Here is an 18,639-nt window from a genome sequence, read left to right as displayed (position 1 = left end):
CTACTACTGTTTTAAATGTATATGTCCCCTCTGGTAACAACGCTAGAGATGATAGGGCTAATTTTTTTTAAGAACGATATGGTCTATTTACTTAAGGGGAATCCGGCGGAAGCTTTAATCGGTGGTGACTTTAATTGTGTACTTCACAAAAAGGATCAGCGACCAAATTTTAACTTCTCCAGGGAACTGGCGGCTTTGGTGACAAACATGAAGTGGACAGACGTGTGGGAAAGCAAATACCCCACGTTAGTCAAATTTACGTACATCAGTAGTCGCTCGCAAAGCAGAATAGACAGAATATACGTCACAGCAAACCTGGAAAATAAAATCAGTAGTATCGAAGTAATTCCCACTACCTTTTCGGACCATCTCGCAGTGAAATGCAGCATTCGGTTTCAGAAGCAAGGAACGTATTGGGGTCGCCCCTTATGGAAGCTGAATACCCATATGTTGTTCGAGGGTGCCCTATCAAGAACAGTAGCGGAGGTATGGCAGGCTGCTCTACGTATGCGCCATAAATACAGCTCTCGCCTTGCGTGGTGGACCTCATGTGCTAAAAAGAAATTGAGATCATCCCTAATAGCTTACGGGAGGGAGCGAGCGATGTGGTCTCGCAATACCGTTGAATTTTACTATACATGCTTAAGGGAACTATCAGCTCAGCAGATGACTGATGAGGTTTTCATTGAAATAAAGAAGATCAAGGCTCACCTCATAAGTCTCAAGCGACAACAGCTGGAGGGTTTAAAAATTAAATCTCGTGTCCCGACAACGGTGGAGGACGAAAACGCATCGCTGTACCACTTACTCGAACATGAAAGAAATAGAAGACGAGCGTTTATTGCTTGTCTTAGAGTGGGCGATAACCGGGTGCTGACGGAACACTCTGACATTTTAAATGCAGTTTATGGATTTTATCGTACGTTATATACTGATACCCGGTATAATCTAGACAGTGCGAACGATTTGCTACGAACTACAGGTATCGACAACGTTCTCAATGACGAGGACAATGTGTCCCTTACCACTGCGATCACATGTGAGGAGGTGTTTGATATACTTAAATATTCGCCTACCCGTAAGTCCCCAGGGCCTGATGGCTTGCCTGTAGAGTTTTATTGTAAATATTGGCCTCTCATCGGTAATCAATTCACAGAAGTGATAAATGAAGTGTTGCAAGGTATTACTGTTCCACGCGAGTTCAAAGAAAGCGTAACTGTGCTAATACCAAAGGGAAGGAACGCGACAGTTAAAGATCTCAATCAATTGAGACCAATATGTTTGATGAACTCGGATTATAAAATAATTGCACGTGTACTGAAGGAAAGACTGAGACCTCTAATGGAGAAGATCATAGGTGACCACCAAACCTGTCTCTCGGGGCGGAATATTTTTAAAACTGTTTGTGAATATAGGGATGTCTCTGCAATTTTTGCAACGTCATCCTCACCAGGAGGCCTTGCCTTTATCGACTTCTCAAAGGCTTTTGACAGGGTCAACCACTTATTTTTGTTCAGAACGTTGACCTATGTGGGTTTTAGTCAACATTTTGTGCAAGTTTTAATTAACATTGTTGAAGGCATCCAAACACAAGTGTCTGTAAATGGGCATTTCACTCCACCCATTGAAATTCGCAACGGCGTCCCGCAGGGAAGTCCTTTGTCAATGCTCCTATATGTTGTTGCACTGGAGCCTTTACTAAGGAGACTCGATGTCGATCTTGAGGGCATCACGATATCTGCCGTTAACAACGTCACCAATGCATATGCTGATGACGTTGGAGTGGTTATTCGTAGTAACGAAGATTTAGAGAATTTAACTACGAATATTCAGATTTTTTGTGAAGCTACAGGCGCTAGGGTTAACGAGGTGAAGAGTTCGTTTCTAAATCTTAAAGGTCTTCAAGATGTCCGTTTGGAATGGGCACGCTCCGTCGATCGTCACACCGCTCTGGGTGTCACCTTTTACCGATGTCCGCTTCAGACCATGACCTACAATTGGAAGAAAGTACTGGATACAATCAGAGGAGCCACAATACTCAATCAGACCAGACATCTGAACATTAAACAATGAATCAGAATAATTAATTGGTCCATTTTATCAAAAGCTATATATATATAGGTCAAATATTGCCAGTTTCGAAACCCATTGCCAAACGTATAATGAGTATCATTTGCCGATTTATATGGACAGGGAATATTTTTAGAGTAGCAGTCGGTACAGTTACGTTACCTTCCGCTGAAGGTGGCCTAGGTTTAACAGATATATGGCGGAAGACTACGGCGTTATATATAAAGAGGACCCTACAAATTATAGAAAAACATCCACATAGTATTACAGCCAGGCTGTATCGACTCCTACAGCCAGAAAATTTACGTCCACCCATAAATATAGGCGGAATTAATTATAAATTGAAATGTATTCGCCAGTTCTTTTTAGAGATTAGCTACATGGACAGTATTGTCACGAATCCACAATCAAGGAATTGCAGGAAATTAATGGAACTCTTAACAACGAAAGAACATGTCAACAAAATGGAGTGCAGATATCCCGACAAAGACTGGAAAAGAATTTGGAAAAATATTAGTAATCGTGAACTGTCTTCCGACATTCAGGCAACCTGGTACCGAGTTGTTAATAACGTAGTTTCCACTAACGAAAAGTTGCACTCCATTGGTCTTAGTGACACGATTGTGTGCACCCGATGTGACGCAGTTGACACATTGATCCACCGCTTTCTCTGTGGCGGATACGCCGAAATATGGAGGGGACTCCAACGGCGGGTAGCCTTTATAACCAGAACTGTTAGTACTGAGATCAATGTTGAAAAATTACTCTTCCCCGATGGTGTTTTCTTCCCTGTCCAGAAAACCAATGCTGTGTTGTGGTTGTTTGGCAATTATGTACATTACGTTATATCTGAACACGGCAATGACCGTGTTTTAGAATACGAATTATACGAACGAGCAAAATATTATCAGATATGTACGCGCAGGGACCACAAAAAAACTTTTGGTAACATGTTACACATTCTGTTTCAGAGACAAGGGATTGGATAAACATCTTAATAGCCCTCGTCTACGAAAAATGTAGTCACAGGCCAAAGTAGGGGATCGCTGTTGAGGGTGAAGTACGGTGGGGACTTCGTGTGCCCCAGGGCCGCTACGGTAGCCGTGAAGGCCTCGGACAGAACCCCGAAACGGCACTGCGGCTTCACACTTACTGCTGGATGAACCCCATATCTCCAGCAACTACTTTCATCTATGATGATTTTCCAGGATCTCGGTAATATCGGAAGGTGGTTTCGTTGCACACAATGCAGTGGAAGCTTCTTGCACGTGTTCCTCAGTTACAATCTTTCTATTTTTGTTTAATTTTTTTCAGTATGAAGCAAGAGTGACAATTTATTAATTCCCAAGAAGACTTAATTTTTCAATTTTCAGTTCTACGGAGGAGAAGCCTCACATGGCGGAGAAGCCAAACATCATTTCATTTCCCTAACTGTCACAGTAAATTTGAAAAAAAAAATCAATCGATATAGCATAGAAGCTCGCCGAAGAAGGCATAAAAGGAGAGCGAATGGATGGGCTGTGTGGGGAGAAGGGAGGCCCAAAAAAGAAAAAAAGAATAACTAAAAAAAAAAAAAAGACAAAAAAAATAGATAAGGCGTCGGACTTCGGATCTGAAGATTACAGGTTCGAATGCTGTCACGCTCGTGTTTTATCAGTTCTGAAAAAGAAACATACCGTTTTAATGTAGCATTTGAGCAGTACGAAACCGTCTGAATGTTGCTGTTGACCATTTTCTGCTTGCCGATGCTCTTGAGCTTGAAACACACACTACAAGACCGGTGTTAACTAGCGAAATGGTCGGCAGAGTGCCGTCACCGCGAGTTTCCACTGGCACTTGCACATCTAAAACAACGTCGGAAAGTAACTCGTTCGCCTTTTGAGTCACATCAAGTATGAGTGTTAATTTTGACGCCACTAGCTCTGCAGGTTGTCATGCAATTCCTTACCTCTCAGAAATGATTATGAAATAAAAGTGAAGTACGTGACGAGTGTGACGTTAGGAAAACATTAGGCAGCATGGAGAGATTCTGTATGGGACCACCCAACCCAAACGAGTACTGTGTGACGTGCTGCCCGGCAAGTATTCACCGAAGCAGCCCGGCTAGCTCAGTCGGTAGAGCATGAGACTCTTAATCTCAGGATCGTGGGTTCGAGCCCCACGCTGGGCGAAACGGAATTTTGTTCCGCTGCAGATGTAAATTACCGTTTTTCTGATTAACGTGATGTAATGGAAATAGCAACTTTAAACTTTGCCTACGTCTCTGTCAGTCGCAAGGAAACTGTATTTGAAGGTGAAGGTAATTTTGTAGACATGTGTGAAAGACATGTTCTGAAATGCAAGTGTTGTTGTTTGGAGAGGACATCGGTTACGTGTCGGATGTGTAGCCAAGCAGTAATGGGTCGCCATAGCTGCAAATATTAGTCGGTAATATGAAGTGTTGTCAGCTGAAGACTGATGATCCAGACGACCGTAAGGACGAAGTACGCAAAGGTACCGCTAGGCCGCGCCTCTTTAGCTCAGTGGTAGAGCACTGGACTAGTAAACCAAGGGGCGTGAGTTCCATCCCCAAAGGAAGAAGTCGAATTTTGGAAATCAGTTGCGCGTCGTGGCCGTATAGTAAACAGTATCTGTGATGACGAACAATTAGCGACATGCCTTTTATTAAGAATTACTCTCAGATGTGATTAAGGCGAATGGCGCAGATAAAGCCTTTGCCAAAGCGGTTCAGCATAAGGTGGGACGAGGCAGTCTGAATTACATTTTATAGATGTATTTCTCACATATGTCAGAGCCTCTCGCGGTCGTCGCCGTCGTCGTCGTCGTCGCCACCGCCGCTTCTGCAGAAGTAGCAAATGGCCATCGTGGCAAATGCGGCGAGGCACGCCCTGCCTTCGATTCCGTATGCACGAAGTGTGTGGTCTTGTTTCCCAGTCTATATTTGGTCGGTCACGTAAGAGGTTGAATGTAACGAATGGGTGGGAAAGAGCAAGGGCAGCGGCTGTGTAGAACGAAAACACAAATTATCAGGGGTGTGAGCGTTTCGAGATGAGTCATATACACGTTGCACTTGGTCGTCAGTGACTGTGTGGCCTAATAGATAAGGCGTCGGACTTCGGATCTGAAGATTACAGGTTCGAATGCTGTCACGCTCGTGTTTTATCAGTTCTGAAAAAGAAACATACCGTTTTAATGTAGCATTTGAGCAGTACGAAACCGTCTGAATGTTGCTGTTGACCATTTTCTGCTTGGAGATGCTCTTGAGCTTGAAACACACACTACAAGACCGGTGTTAACTAGCGAAATGGTCGGCAGAGTGCCGTCACCGCGAGTTTCCACTGGCACTTGCACATCTAAAACAACGTCGGAAAGTAACTCGTTCGCCTTTTGAGTCACATCAAGTATGAGTGTTAATTTTGACGCCACTAGCTCTGCAGGTTGTCATGCAATTCCTTACCTCTCAGAAATGATTATGAAATAAAAGTGAAGTACGTGACGAGTGTGACGTTAGGAAAACATTAGGCAGCATGGAGAGATTCTGTATGGGACCACCCAACCCAAACGAGTACTGTGTGACGTGCTGCCCGGCAAGTATTCACTGAAGCAGCCCGGCTAGCTCAGTCGGTAGAGCATGAGACTCTTAATCTCAGGGTTGTGGGTTCGAGCCCCACGCTGGACGAAACGGAATTTTGTTCCGCTGCAGATGTAAATTACCGTTTTTCTGATTAACGTGATGTAATGGAAATAGCAACTTTAAACTTTGCCTACGTCTCTGTCAGTCGCAAGGAAACTGTATTTGAAGATGAAGGTGATTTTGTAGACTTGTGTGAAAGACATGTTCTGAAATGCAAGTGTTGTTGTTTGGAGAGGACATCGGTTACGTGTCAGATGTGTAGCCAAGCAGTAATGGGTCGCCATAGCTGCAAATATTAGTCGGTAATATGAAGTGTTGTCAGCTGAAGTCTGATGATCCAGACGCCCGTAAGGACGAAGTACGCAAAGGTACCGCTAGGCCGCGCCTCTTTAGCTCAGTGGTAGAGCAGTGGACTAGTAAACAAAGGGTCGTGAGTTCCATCCTCAAAGGAAGAAGTCGAATTTTGGAAATCAGTTGCGCGTCGTGGCCGTATAGCAAACAGTATCTGTGATGACGAACAATTAGCGACATGCCTTTTATTAAGAATTACTCTCAGATGTGATTAAGGCGAATGGCGCAGATAAAGCCTTTGCCAAAGCGGTTCAGCATATGGTGGGACGAGGCAGTCTGAACTACATTTTATAGATGTATTTCTCACATATGTCAGAGCCTCTCGCGGTCGTCGTCGTCGTCGTCGTCGTCGTCGCCGCCGCCGCCGCCGCTTCTGCAGAAGTAGCAAATGGCCATCGTGGCAAATGCGGCGAGGCACGCCCTGCCTTCGATTCCGTATGCACAAAGTGTGTGGTCTTGTTTCCCAGTCTATATTTGGTCGGTTACGTAAGAGGTTGAATGTAACGAATGGGTGGGAAAGAGCAAGGGCAGCGGCTGTGTAGAACGAAAACACAAATTATCAGGGGTGTGAGCGTTTCGAGATGAGTCATATACACGTTGCACTTGGTCGTCAGTGACTGTGTGGCCTAATAGATAAGGCGTCGGACTTCGGATCTGAAGATTACAGGTTCGAATGCTGTCACGCTCGTGTTTTATCAGTTCTGAAAAAGAAACATACCGTTTTAATGTAGCATTTGAGCAGTACGAAACCGTCTGAATGTTGCTGTTGACCATTTTCTGCTTGGAGATGCTCTTGAGCTTGAAACACACACTACAAGACCGGTGTTAACTAGCGAAATGGTCGGCAGAGTGCCGTCACCGCGAGTTTCCACTGGCACTTGCACATCTAAAACAACGTCGGAAAGTAACTCGTTCGCCTTTTGAGTCACATCAAGTATGAGTGTTAATTTTGACGCCACTAGCTCTGCAGGTTGTCATGCAATTCCTTACCTCTCAGAAATGATTATGAAATAAAAGTGAAGTACGTGACGAGTGTGACGTTAGGAAAACATTAGGCAGCATGGAGAGATTCTGTATGGGACCACCCAACCCAAACGAGTACTGTGTGACGTGCTGCCCGGCAAGTATTCACCGAAGCAGCCCGGCTAGCTCAGTCGGTAGAGCATGAGACTCTTAATCTCAGGATCGTGGGTTCGAGCCCCACGCTGGGCGAAACGGAATTTTGTTCCGCTGCAGATGTAAATTACCGTTTTTCTGATTAACGTGATGTAATGGAAATAGCAACTTTAAACTTTGCCTACGTCTCTGTCAGTCGCAAGGAAACTGTATTTGAAGGTGAAGGTGATTTTGTAGACATGTGTGAAAGACATGTTCTGAAATGCAAGTGTTGTTGTTTGGAGAGGACATCGGTTACGTGTCGGATGTGTAGCCAAGCAGTAATGGGTCGCCATAGCTGCAAATATTAGTCGGTAATATGAAGTGTTGTCAGCTGAAGACTGATGATCCAGACGACCGTAAGGACGAAGTACGCAAAGGTACCGCTAGGCCGCGCCTCTTTAGCTCAGTGGTAGAGCACTGGACTAGTAAACCAAGGGGCGTGAGTTCCATCCCCAAAGGAAGAAGTCGAATTTTGGAAATCAGTTGCGCGTCGTGGCCGTATAGTAAACAGTATCTGTGATGACGAACAATTAGCGACATGCCTTTTATTAAGAATTACTCTCAGATGTGATTAAGGCGAATGGCGCAGATAAAGCCTTTGCCAAAGCGGTTCAGCATAAGGTGGGACGAGGCAGTCTGAATTACATTTTATAGATGTATTTCTCACATATGTCAGAGCCTCTCGCGGTCGTCGCCGTCGTCGTCGTCGTCGCCACCGCCGCTTCTGCAGAAGTAGCAAATGGCCATCGTGGCAAATGCGGCGAGGCACGCCCTGCCTTCGATTCCGTATGCACGAAGTGTGTGGTCTTGTTTCCCAGTCTATATTTGGTCGGTCACGTAAGAGGTTGAATGTAACGAATGGGTGGGAAAGAGCAAGGGCAGCGGCTGTGTAGAACGAAAACACAAATTATCAGGGGTGTGAGCGTTTCGAGATGAGTCATATACACGTTGCACTTGGTCGTCAGTGACTGTGTGGCCTAATAGATAAGGCGTCGGACTTCGGATCTGAAGATTACAGGTTCGAATGCTGTCACGCTCGTGTTTTATCAGTTCTGAAAAAGAAACATACCGTTTTAATGTAGCATTTGAGCAGTACGAAACCGTCTGAATGTTGCTGTTGACCATTTTCTGCTTGGAGATGCTCTTGAGCTTGAAACACACACTACAAGACCGGTGTTAACTAGCGAAATGGTCGGCAGAGTGCCGTCACCGCGAGTTTCCACTGGCACTTGCACATCTAAAACAACGTCGGAAAGTAACTCGTTCGCCTTTTGAGTCACATCAAGTATGAGTGTTAATTTTGACGCCACTAGCTCTGCAGGTTGTCATGCAATTCCTTACCTCTCAGAAATGATTATGAAATAAAAGTGAAGTACGTGACGAGTGTGACGTTAGGAAAACATTAGGCAGCATGGAGAGATTCTGTATGGGACCACCCAACCCAAACGAGTACTGTGTGACGTGCTGCCCGGCAAGTATTCACTGAAGCAGCCCGGCTAGCTCAGTCGGTAGAGCATGAGACTCTTAATCTCAGGGTTGTGGGTTCGAGCCCCACGCTGGACGAAACGGAATTTTGTTCCGCTGCAGATGTAAATTACCGTTTTTCTGATTAACGTGATGTAATGGAAATAGCAACTTTAAACTTTGCCTACGTCTCTGTCAGTCGCAAGGAAACTGTATTTGAAGATGAAGGTGATTTTGTAGACTTGTGTGAAAGACATGTTCTGAAATGCAAGTGTTGTTGTTTGGAGAGGACATCGGTTACGTGTCAGATGTGTAGCCAAGCAGTAATGGGTCGCCATAGCTGCAAATATTAGTCGGTAATATGAAGTGTTGTCAGCTGAAGTCTGATGATCCAGACGCCCGTAAGGACGAAGTACGCAAAGGTACCGCTAGGCCGCGCCTCTTTAGCTCAGTGGTAGAGCAGTGGACTAGTAAACAAAGGGTCGTGAGTTCCATCCTCAAAGGAAGAAGTCGAATTTTGGAAATCAGTTGCGCGTCGTGGCCGTATAGCAAACAGTATCTGTGATGACGAACAATTAGCGACATGCCTTTTATTAAGAATTACTCTCAGATGTGATTAAGGCGAATGGCGCAGATAAAGCCTTTGCCAAAGCGGTTCAGCATATGGTGGGACGAGGCAGTCTGAACTACATTTTATAGATGTATTTCTCACATATGTCAGAGCCTCTCGCGGTCGTCGTCGTCGTCGTCGTCGTCGTCGTCGTCGCCGCCGCCGCCGCCGCTTCTGCAGAAGTAGCAAATGGCCATCGTGGCAAATGCGGCGAGGCACGCCCTGCCTTCGATTCCGTATGCACAAAGTGTGTGGTCTTGTTTCCCAGTCTATATTTGGTCGGTTACGTAAGAGGTTGAATGTAACGAATGGGTGGGAAAGAGCAAGGGCAGCGGCTGTGTAGAACGAAAACACAAATTATCAGGGGTGTGAGCGTTTCGAGATGAGTCATATACACGTTGCACTTGGTCGTCAGTGACTGTGTGGCCTAATAGATAAGGCGTCGGACTTCGGATCTGAAGATTACAGGTTCGAATGCTGTCACGCTCGTGTTTTATCAGTTCTGAAAAAGAAACATACCGTTTTAATGTAGCATTTGAGCAGTACGAAACCGTCTGAATGTTGCTGTTGACCATTTTCTGCTTGGAGATGCTCTTGAGCTTGAAACACACACTACAAGACCGGTGTTAACTAGCGAAATGGTCGGCAGAGTGCCGTCACCGCGAGTTTCCACTGGCACTTGCACATCTAAAACAACGTCGGAAAGTAACTCGTTCGCCTTTTGAGTCACATCAAGTATGAGTGTTAATTTTGACGCCACTAGCTCTGCAGGTTGTCATGCAATTCCTTACCTCTCAGAAATGATTATGAAATAAAAGTGAAGTACGTGACGAGTGTGACGTTAGGAAAACATTAGGCAGCATGGAGAGATTCTGTATGGGACCACCCAACCCAAACGAGTACTGTGTGACGTGCTGCCCGGCAAGTGTTCACCGAAGCAGCCTGGCTAGCTCAGTCGGCAGAGCATGAGACTCTTAATCTCAGGTAGTGGGTTCGAGCCCCACGCTGGGCGAAACGGAATTTTGTTCCGCTGCAGATGTAAATTACCGTTTTTCTGATTAACGTGATGTAATGGAAATAGCAACTTTAAACTTTGCCTACGTCTCTGTCAGTCGCAAGGAAAATGTGTTTGAAGGTGAAGGTGATTTTGTAGACATGTGTGAAAGACATGTTCTGAGATGCAAGTGTTGTTGTTTGGAGAGGACATCGGTTACGTGTCAGATGTGTAGCCAAGCAGTAATGGGTCGCCATAGCTGCAAATATTAGTCGGTAATATGAAGTGTTGTCAGCTGAAGTCTGATGATCCAGACGACCGTAAGGACGAAGTACGCAAAGGTACCGCTAGGCCGCGCCTCTTTAGCTCAGTGGTAGAGCACTGGACTAGTAAACCAAGGGTCGTGAGTTCCATCCTCAAAGGAAGAAGTCGAATTTTGGAAATCAGTTGCGCGTCGTGGCCGTATAGCAAACAGTATCTGTGATGACGAACAATTAGCGACATGCCTTTTATTAAGAATTACTCTCAGATGTGATTAAGGCGAATGGCGCAGATAAAGCCTTTGCCAATGCGGTTCAGCATATGGTGGGACGAGGCAGTCTGAATTACATTTTATAGATGTATTTCTCACATATGTCAGAGCCTCTCGCGGTCGTCGTCGTCGTCGTCGTCGCCGCCGCCGCTTCTGCAGAAGTAGCAAATGGCCATCGTGGCAAATGCGGCGAGGCACGCCCTGCCTTCGATTCCGTATGCACAAAGTGTGTGGTCTTGTTTCCCAGTCTATATTTGGTCGGTTACGTAAGAGGTTGAATGTAACGAATGGGTGGGAAAGAGCAAGGGCAGCGGCTGTGTAGAACGAAAACACAAATTATCAGGGGTGTGAGCGTTTCGAGATGAGTCATATACACGTTGCACTTGGTCGTCAGTGACTGTGTGGCCTAATAGATAAGGCGTCGGACTTCGGATCTGAAGATTACAGGTTCGAATGCTGTCACGCTCGTGTTTTATCAGTTCTGAAAAAGAAACATACCGTTTTAATGTAGCATTTGAGCAGTACGAAACCGTCTGAATGTTGCTGTTGACCATTTTCTGCTTGGAGATGCTCTTGAGCTTGAAACACACACTACAAGACCGGTGTTAACTAGCGAAATGGTCGGCAGAGTGCCGTCACCGCGAGTTTCCACTGGCACTTGCACATCTAAAACAACGTCGGAAAGTAACTCGTTCGCCTTTTGAGTCACATCAAGTATGAGTGTTAATTTTGACGCCACTAGCTCTGCAGGTTGTCATGCAATTCCTTACCTCTCAGAAATGATTATGAAATAAAAGTGAAGTACGTGACGAGTGTGACGTTAGGAAAACATTAGGCAGCATGGAGAGATTCTGTATGGGACCACCCAACCCAAACGAGTACTGTGTGACGTGCTGCCCGGCAAGTGTTCACCGAAGCAGCCTGGCTAGCTCAGTCGGCAGAGCATGAGACTCTTAATCTCAGGTAGTGGGTTCGAGCCCCACGCTGGGCGAAACGGAATTTTGTTCCGCTTTAGATGTAAATTACCGTTTTTCTGATTAACGTGATGTAATGGAAATAGCAACTTTAAACTTTGCCTACGTCTCTGTCAGTCGCAAGGAAAATGTGTTTGAAGGTGAAGGTGATTTTGTAGACATGTGTGAAAGACATGTTCTGAGATGCAAGTGTTGTTGTTTGGAGAGGACATCGGTTACGTGTCAGATGTGTAGCCAAGCAGTAATGGGTCGCCATAGCTGCAAATATTAGTCGGTAATATGAAGTGTTGTCAGCTGAAGTCTGATGATCCAGACGACCGTAAGGACGAAGTACGCAAAGGTACCACTAGGCCGCGCCTCTTTAGCTCAGTGGTAGAGCACTGGACTAGTAAACCAAGGGTCGTGAGTTCCATCCTCAAAGGAAGAAGTAGAATTTTGGAAATCAGTTGCGCGTCGTGGCCGTATAGCAAACAGTATCTGTGATGACGAACAATTAGCGACATGCCTTTTATTAAGAATTACTCTCAGATGTGATTAAGGCGAATGGCGCAGATAAAGCCTTTGCCAATGCGGTTCAGCATATGGTGGGACGAGGCAGTCTGAATTACATTTTATAGATGTATTTCTCACATATGTCAGAGCCTCTCGCGGTCGTCGTCGTCGTCGTCGTCGTCGCCGCCGCCGCCGCCGCTTCTGCAGAAGTAGCAAATGGCCATCGTGGCAAATGCGGCGAGGCACGCCCTGCCTTCGATTCCGTATGCACAAAGTGTGTGGTCTTGTTTCCCAGTCTATATTTGGTCGGTTACGTAAGAGGTTGAATGTAACGAATGGGTGGGAAAGAGCAAGGGCAGCGGCTGTGTAGAACGAAAACACAAATTATCAGGGGTGTGAGCGTTTCGAGATGAGTCATATACACGTTGCACTTGGTCGTCAGTGACTGTGTGGCCTAATAGATAAGGCGTCGGACTTCGGATCTGAAGATTACAGGTTCGAATGCTGTCACGCTCGTGTTTTATCAGTTCTGAAAAAGAAACATACCGTTTTAATGTAGCATTTGAGCAGTACGAAACCGTCTGAATGTTGCTGTTGACCATTTTCTGCTTGGAGATGCTCTTGAGCTTGAAACACACACTACAAGACCGGTGTTAACTAGCGAAATGGTCGGCAGAGTGCCGTCACCGCGAGTTTCCACTGGCACTTGCACATCTAAACCAACGTCGGAAAGTAACTCGTTCGCCTTTTGAGTCACATCAAGTATGAGTGTTAATTTTGACGCCACTAGCTCTGCAGGTTGTCATGCAATTCCTTACCTCTCAGAAATGATTATGAAATAAAAGTGAAGTACGTGACGAGTGTGACGTTAGGAAAACATTAGGCAGCATGGAGAGATTCTGTATGGGACCACCCAACCCAAACGAGTACTGTGTGACGTGCTGCCCGGCAAGTGTTCACCGAAGCAGCCTGGCTAGCTCAGTCGGCAGAGCATGAGACTCTTAATCTCAGGTAGTGGGTTCGAGCCCCACGCTGGGCGAAACGGAATTTTGTTCCGCTGCAGATGTAAATTACCGTTTTTCTGATTAACGTGATGTAATGGAAATAGCAACTTTAAACTTTGCCTACGTCTCTGTCAGTCGCAAGGAAAATGTGTTTGAAGGTGAAGGTGATTTTGTAGACATGTGTGAAAGACATGTTCTGAGATGCAAGTGTTGTTGTTTGGAGAGGACATCGGTTACGTGTCAGATGTGTAGCCAAGCAGTAATGGGTCGCCATAGCTGCAAATATTAGTCGGTAATATGAAGTGTTGTCAGCTGAAGTCTGATGATCCAGACGACCGTAAGGACGAAGTACGCAAAGGTACCGCTAGGCCGCGCCTCTTTAGCTCAGTGGTAGAGCACTGGACTAGTAAACCAAGGGTCGTGAGTTCCATCCTCAAAGGAAGAAGTCGAATTTTGGAAATCAGTTGCGCGTCGTGGCTGTATAGCAAACAGTATCTGTGATGACGAACAATTAGCGACATGCCTTTTATTAAGAATTACTCTCAGATGTGATTAAGGCGAATGGCGCAGATAAAGCCTTTGCCAATGCGGTTCAGCATATGGTGGGACGAGGCAGTCTGAATTACATTTTATAGATGTATTTCTCACATATGTCAGAGCCTCTCGCGGTCGTCGTCGTCGTCGTCGTCGTCGCCGCCGCCGCTTCTGCAGAAGTAGCAAATGGCCATCGTGGCAAATGCGGCGAGGCACGCCCTGCCTTCGATTCCGTATGCACAAAGTGTGTGGTCTTGTTTCCCAGTCTATATTTGGTCGGTCACGTAAGAGGTTGAATGTAACGAATGGGTGGGAAAGAGCAAGGGCAGCGGCTGTGTAGAACGAAAACACAAATTATCAGGGGTGTGAGCGTTTCGAGATGAGTCATATACAAGTTGCAGTTGGTCGTCAGTGACTGTGTGGCCTAATAGATAAGGCGTCGGACTTCGGATCTGAAGATTACAGGTTCGAATGCTGTCACGCTCGTGTTTTATCAGTTCTGAAAAAGAAACATACCGTTTTAATGTAGCATTTGAGCAGTACGAAACCGTCTGAATGTTGCTGTTGACCATTTTCTGCTTGGAGATGCTCTTGAGCTTGAAACACACACTACAAGACCGGTGTTAACTAGCGAAATGGTCGGCAGAGTGCCGTCACCGCGAGTTTCCACTGGCACTTGCACATCTAAAACAACGTCGGAAAGTAACTCGTTCGCCTTTTGAGTCACATCAAGTATGAGTGTTAATTTTGACGCCACTAGCTCTGCAGGTTGTCATGCAATTCCTTACCTCTCAGAAATGATTATGAAATAAAAGTGAAGTACGTGACGAGTGTGACGTTAGGAAAACATTAGGCAGCATGGAGAGATTCTGTATGGCACCACCCAACCCAAACGAGTACTGTGTGACGTGCTGCCTGGAAAGTTTTCACCGAAGCAGCCCAGCTAGCTCAGTAGGTAGAGCATGAGACTCTTAACCTCAGGGGCGAGGGTTCGAGCCCCACGCTGGGCGGAACGGAATTTTGTTCCGCTGCAGATGTAAATTACCGTTTTTCTGATTAACGTGATGTAATTTAAATAGCAACTTTAAACTTTGCCTACGTCTCTGTCAGTCGCAAGGAAACTGTATTTGAAGGTGAAGGTGATTTTGTAGACATGTGTGAAAGACATGTTCTGAAATGCAAGTGTTGTTGTTTGGAGAGGACATCGGTTACGTGTCACATGTGTAGCCAAGCAGTAATGGGTCGCCATAGATGCAAATATTAGTCGGTAATATGAAGGGTTGTGAGCTGAAGTCTGATGATCCAGACGACCGTAAGGACGAAGTACGCAAAAGTATCGCTAGGCCGTGCCCCTTTAGCTCAGTGGTAGAGCACTGGACTAGTTAACCAAGGGTCGTGAGTATCATCTTCAAAAGAAGAAGTCGAATTTTGGAAATCAGTTGCGCGTCGTGGCCGTATAGCAAACAGTATCTGTGATGACGAACAATTAGCGACATGCCTTTTATTAAGAATTACTCTCAGATGTGATTAAGGCGAATGGCGCAGATAAAGCCTTTGCCAAAGCGGTACAGCATAAGGTGGGACGAGGCAGTCTGAATTACATTTTATAGATGTATTTCTCACATATGTCAGAGCCTCTCGCGGTCGTCGTCGTCGTCGTCGTCGCCGCCGCCGCTTCTGCAGAAGTAGCAAATGGCCATCGTGGCAAATGCGGCGAGGCACGCCCTGCCTTCGATTCCGTATGCACAAAGTGTGTGGTCTTGTTTCCCAGTCTATATTTGGTCGGTCACGTAAGAGGTTGAATGTAACGAATGGGTGGGAAAGAGCAAGGGCAGCGGCTGTGTAGAACGAAAACACAAATTATCAGGGGTGTGAGCGTTTCGAGATGAGTCATATACATGTTGCACTTAGTCGTCAGTGACTGTGTGGCCTAATAGATAAGGCGTTGGACTTCGGATCTGAAGATTACAGGTTCGAATGCTGTCACGCTCGTGTTTTATCAGTTCTGAAAAAGAAACATACCGTTTTAATGTAGCATTTGAGCAGTACGAAACCGTCTGAATGTTGCTGTTGACCATTTTCTGCTTGGAGATGCTCTTGAGCTTGAGACACACACTACAAGACCGGTGTTAACTAGCGAAATGGTCGGCAGAGTGCCGTCACCGCGAGTTTCCACTGGCACTTGCACATCTAAAACAACGTCGGAAAGTAACTCGTTCGCCTTTTGAGTCACATCAAGTATGAGTGTTAATTTTGACGCCACTAGCTCTGCAGGTTGTCATGCAATTCCTTACCTCTCAGAAACGATTATGAAATAAAAGTGAAGTACGTGACGAGTGTGACGTTAGGAAAACATTAGGCAGCATGGAGAGATTCTGTATGGGACCACCCAACCCAAACGAGTACTGTGTGACGTGCTGCCCGGCAAGTGTTCACCGAAGCAGCCTGGCTAGCTCAGTCGGCAGAGCATGAGACTCTTAATCTCAGGTAGTGGGTTCGAGCCCCACGCTGGGCGAAACGGAATTTTGTTCCGCTGCAGATGTAAATTACCGTTTTTCTGATTAACGTGATGTAATGGAAATAGCAACTTTAAACTTTGCCTACGTCTCTGTCAGTCGCAAGGAAAATGTGTTTGAAGGTGAAGGTGATTTTGTAGACATGTGTGAAAGACATGTTCTGAGATGCAAGTGTTGTTGTTTGGAGAGGACATCGGTTACGTGTCAGATGTGTAGCCAAGCAGTAATGGGTCGCCATAGCTGCAAATATTAGTCGGTAATATGAAGTGTTGTCAGCTGAAGTCTGATGATCCAGACGACCGTAAGGACGAAGTACGCAAAGGTACCGCTAGGCCGCGCCTCTTTAGCTCAGTGGTAGAGCACTGGACTAGTAAACCAAGGGTCGTGAGTTCCATCCTCAAAGGAAGAAGTCGAATTTTGGAAATCAGTTGCGCGTCGTGGCTGTATAGCAAACAGTATCTGTGATGACGAACAATTAGCGACATGCCTTTTATTAAGAATTACTCTCAGATGTGATTAAGGCGAATGGCGCAGATAAAGCCTTTGCCAATGCGGTTCAGCATATGGTGGGACGAGGCAGTCTGAATTACATTTTATAGATGTATTTCTCACATATGTCAGAGCCTCTCGCGGTCGTCGTCGTCGTCGTCGTCGTCGCCGCCGCCGCTTCTGCAGAAGTAGCAAATGGCCATCGTGGCAAATGCGGCGAGGCACGCCCTGCCTTCGATTCCGTATGCACAAAGTGTGTGGTCTTGTTTCCCAGTCTATATTTGGTCGGTCACGTAAGAGGTTGAATGTAACGAATGGGTGGGAAAGAGCAAGGGCAGCGGCTGTGTAGAACGAAAACACAAATTATCAGGGGTGTGAGCGTTTCGAGATGAGTCATATACAAGTTGCAGTTGGTCGTCAGTGACTGTGTGGCCTAATAGATAAGGCGTCGGACTTCGGATCTGAAGATTACAGGTTCGAATGCTGTCACGCTCGTGTTTTATCAGTTCTGAAAAAGAAACATACCGTTTTAATGTAGCATTTGAGCAGTACGAAACCGTCTGAATGTTGCTGTTGACCATTTTCTGCTTGGAGATGCTCTTGAGCTTGAAACACACACTACAAGACCGGTGTTAACTAGCGAAATGGTCGGCAGAGTGCCGTCACCGCGAGTTTCCACTGGCACTTGCACATCTAAAACAACGTCGGAAAGTAACTCGTTCGCCTTTTGAGTCACATCAAGTATGAGTGTTAATTTTGACGCCACTAGCTCTGCAGGTTGTCATGCAATTCCTTACCTCTCAGAAATGATTATGAAATAAAAGTGAAGTACGTGACGAGTGTGACGTTAGGAAAACATTAGGCAGCATGGAGAGATTCTGTATGGCACCACCCAACCCAAACGAGTACTGTGTGACGTGCTGCCTGGAAAGTTTTCACCGAAGCAGCCCAGCTAGCTCAGTAGGTAGAGCATGAGACTCTTAACCTCAGGGGCGAGGGTTCGAGCCCCACGCTGGGCGGAACGGAATTTTGTTCCGCTGCAGATGTAAATTACCGTTTTTCTGATTAACGTGATGTAATGGAAATAGCAACTTTAAACTTTGCCTACGTCTCTGTCAGTCGCAAGGAAACTGTATTTGAAGGTGAAGGTGATTTTGTAGACATGTGTGAAAGACATGTTCTGAAATGCAAGTGTTGTTGTTTGGAGAGGACATCGGTTACGTGTCAGATGTGTAGCCAAGCAGTAATGGGTCGCCATAGCTGCAAATATTAGTCGGTAATATGAAGTGTTGTCAGCTGAAGTCTGATGATCCAGACGACCGTAAGGACGAAGTACGCAAAGGTACCGCTAGGCCGCGCCTCTTTAGCTCAGTGGTAGAGCACTGGACTAGTAAACCAAGGGTCGTGAGTTCCATCCTCAAAGGAAGAAGTCGAATTTTGGAAATCAGTTGCGCGTCGTGGCTGTATAGCAAACAGTATCTGTGATGACGAACAATTAGCGACATGCCTTTTATTAAGAATTACTCTCAGATGTGATTAAGGCGAATGGCGCAGATAAAGCCTTTGCCAATGCGGTTCAGCATATGGTGGGACGAGGCAGTCTGAATTACATTTTATAGATGTATTTCTCACATATGTCAGAGCCTCTCGCGGTCGTCGTCGTCGTCGTCGTCGCCGCCGCCGCTTCTGCAGAAGTAGCAAATGGCCATCGTGGCAAATGCGGCGAGGCACGCCCTGCCTTCGATTCCGTATGCACAAAGTGTGTGGTCTTGTTTCCCAGTCTATATTTGGTCGGTCACGTAAGAGGTTGAATGTAA

The 18,639-nt window shown here is 45.9% G+C and overlaps 10 non-coding genes across 10 annotated transcripts; all 10 read left to right on the top strand.

Annotated features, from left to right (window-relative positions):
• The first annotated feature begins 4,167 nt into the window (after positions 1–4,167).
• Positions 4,168–4,240, top strand: Trnak-cuu (transfer RNA lysine (anticodon CUU)). Its single transcript has one exon. It is a non-coding gene; the product is annotated as a tRNA-Lys (tRNA).
• Positions 4,241–5,676: 1,436 nt separating this feature from the next.
• Positions 5,677–5,749, top strand: Trnak-cuu (transfer RNA lysine (anticodon CUU)). Its single transcript has one exon. It is a non-coding gene; the product is annotated as a tRNA-Lys (tRNA).
• Positions 5,750–7,194: 1,445 nt separating this feature from the next.
• Trnak-cuu (transfer RNA lysine (anticodon CUU)) lies at positions 7,195–7,267 on the top strand. The gene has a single exon. It is a non-coding gene; the product is annotated as a tRNA-Lys (tRNA).
• A 1,436-nt stretch (positions 7,268–8,703) lies between these two features.
• Trnak-cuu (transfer RNA lysine (anticodon CUU)) lies at positions 8,704–8,776 on the top strand. Its single transcript has one exon. It is a non-coding gene; the product is annotated as a tRNA-Lys (tRNA).
• A 1,451-nt stretch (positions 8,777–10,227) lies between these two features.
• On the top strand, positions 10,228–10,299 carry Trnak-cuu (transfer RNA lysine (anticodon CUU)). Its single transcript has one exon. It is a non-coding gene; the product is annotated as a tRNA-Lys (tRNA).
• A 1,433-nt stretch (positions 10,300–11,732) lies between these two features.
• On the top strand, positions 11,733–11,804 carry Trnak-cuu (transfer RNA lysine (anticodon CUU)). The gene has a single exon. It is a non-coding gene; the product is annotated as a tRNA-Lys (tRNA).
• Positions 11,805–13,246: 1,442 nt separating this feature from the next.
• Trnak-cuu (transfer RNA lysine (anticodon CUU)) lies at positions 13,247–13,318 on the top strand. The gene has a single exon. It is a non-coding gene; the product is annotated as a tRNA-Lys (tRNA).
• Positions 13,319–14,754: 1,436 nt separating this feature from the next.
• On the top strand, positions 14,755–14,827 carry Trnak-cuu (transfer RNA lysine (anticodon CUU)). The gene has a single exon. It is a non-coding gene; the product is annotated as a tRNA-Lys (tRNA).
• A 1,433-nt stretch (positions 14,828–16,260) lies between these two features.
• Trnak-cuu (transfer RNA lysine (anticodon CUU)) lies at positions 16,261–16,332 on the top strand. Its single transcript has one exon. It is a non-coding gene; the product is annotated as a tRNA-Lys (tRNA).
• Positions 16,333–17,768: 1,436 nt separating this feature from the next.
• Trnak-cuu (transfer RNA lysine (anticodon CUU)) lies at positions 17,769–17,841 on the top strand. Its single transcript has one exon. It is a non-coding gene; the product is annotated as a tRNA-Lys (tRNA).
• The last annotated feature ends 798 nt before the right edge of the window (positions 17,842–18,639 follow it).

Source organism: Schistocerca gregaria, chromosome 8 (assembly GCF_023897955.1).
Source record: "Schistocerca gregaria isolate iqSchGreg1 chromosome 8, iqSchGreg1.2, whole genome shotgun sequence".
Taxonomy (NCBI): Eukaryota; Metazoa; Arthropoda; class Insecta; order Orthoptera; family Acrididae; genus Schistocerca; species Schistocerca gregaria.
This window is presented reverse-complemented; position numbering and strand designations above follow the sequence as displayed.